The 1,897-nt window shown below is 41.3% G+C and overlaps 1 protein-coding gene across 5 annotated transcripts in view; it reads right to left on the bottom strand.

The window, feature by feature from the left end:
- Window positions 1–1,897, bottom strand: part of ULK4 (unc-51 like kinase 4) — a gene marked incomplete at its 3' end in the record, with an annotated part of 181,476 nt that overhangs the window by 1,684 nt on the left and 177,895 nt on the right. The gene's annotated exons all lie outside the window — the stretch shown is intronic.

The raw sequence follows: 1,897 nt of genomic DNA, 5'->3' as shown, positions 1-1,897 counted from the left end.
CTAAAAAAGGGAAGAGGGAAGCCAGTTTAGCATCATACAGCAAGAGGAATGACAGAGAACTACGAGCAGGTTTAATTCCATATACCATCTCGACCCACAGCTGCCACATTATCTGTTAAAGAAATTTTCCTGCCTTTAAAAAGCCATTGTCCCTCTGCAAAATTGTTTCAGTGCTCTAAAATCTAGGCAGCACGATTTGCTCTTTTCCTGGTGAGCTCATGTAGCATAATAAGCATAATATAGTTACAGCATTTGGCTTAGCAGCCTAGAGTGATTCTTATATCAGTTGCAACACAGATGAATTGGTAGCTAACCCAGGGAAAGTACCTGGTTCTCGTGGAAGAGAAAAGAGAATTTGGGGTGGGTAGGGGGGGTGAGAGTGATGAATGTTGGCAGCATCTAAGCAAAGAGGCATAAAATGCATGTAGGAAAAAAGACAGGGTCTGCCTACTGTGCCTCACTTAATACTTTTGATACTGAAGTGGAAAACTAGCAGAAAATGGATGTAGTAACAATGACAACCCTCCCCACCCCGACCAAAAATGGAAAAAAGGCATCAAAAGTGGGATGGGACTGATGTTTAGGGTTAAGGATTAGGAGAAAGCATTGGCTTCCCCATAGGCTTCTTCAGCAGCTCTGCCTGGAAATCATCCCCTAAAATGTAAACATTCAATCAATGTACTTTGTACAAACCTAATATCCACATAATGTAATCTGTGTCCCTCCAGTTGTTGCTACAACCCCCACAATGCCTAACCATTGGCAATAGTTGCTGGGACCAGTGAGAATTAAGAGTCCGACAGTTGCATACTCCACACAAATTATGTAGTTTGAAAATGTGTTGCCGATAACTTGAGTCAATAACTACTCATGTAATATAGGAATGCAGGCAAATGGCTTAGCTGAAAAAGCAAGTTGGCTTAGATCAAAGTTGAGGTGCTGCCTGCTTTTTAGATGCATGGTCTTCAGGCATAAGCAGGAATCAAACCATACTTGCACAACATTTTTAAAAACAGCAAGAGGCTATTTAATTAACACCTAGAGCACAGATGAAGGGCACTATAAAAAAAACAAGGGAAGAGACTACAATCCAATGAACTACATGCATGTACATGCAGGGAGGGAAAAACAAGGCAGAAGGTAAAAAGGTACCAAAGGTACTTCAAAAAGATTTTTCTACAGAGAAAAAGAACTACCTATCTGCAGTAGAGACAGGGCAGCTCTGGAGGGAGGGGCATGAAGAAAGAGCCCTGTTTATCTAAACCAAAGAGGTTTTGCTTCATAAGGGCTTGATACAGAATCCTAAAAAGCCAATGCTCATTGGAATTAAGTGCTCTTTGAAAAAAACTATTGGCTACTTAGCCACAAGAGAAACTAGAATTACTAGTCATGGGGAAGCACTGAGGCCTCCTATCAGGAGGTGCAGCGCCACACGTCTTGCTAGTTCATTGTGTACCAGATGAGCAATGCAACGGGGAATGACTCAAAGTGGTGCCTTGCCCAAGGCCGCCAAGAAGTTCATGACTAAGCAGAGATTTTCTTTAATCAATGTATTAAATCTATATCCCACCCTAAGGCAAACACAGTGGGTAACATGCTTTAAAGACGGGTAGAAACTATAAAGATGTTTTTAATAATGAGGTGCAGTAAACTGAGATTCTCATTTTACAGACAGGAAACGGGGGCAAAGAGAATGTGACACGCCTAAGTCATGACTCCACTAAAATCTGAGCACATGTCCACTGCCAATACCCAGTTAACAGCCATTTCTCTGAAAATCAGAGTAAACATTTTGTTGAAACTAAGGGAAATGAGATATACATAATGAGCTATGCCACAATTAGGTTATTAGGCTTAGGGATTAGGGATGGAGGAGGAATCAATCTGAAACAGCTTA

The sequence above is a fragment of the Podarcis vaucheri genome (genome assembly GCF_965113315.1).
Source record: "Podarcis vaucheri genome assembly, chromosome: 12".
Taxonomy (NCBI): domain Eukaryota; kingdom Metazoa; phylum Chordata; class Lepidosauria; order Squamata; family Lacertidae; genus Podarcis; species Podarcis vaucheri.
The sequence above is the reverse complement of the archived record's forward strand: the minus strand, read 5'-3'. Positions and strand labels throughout refer to the sequence as shown.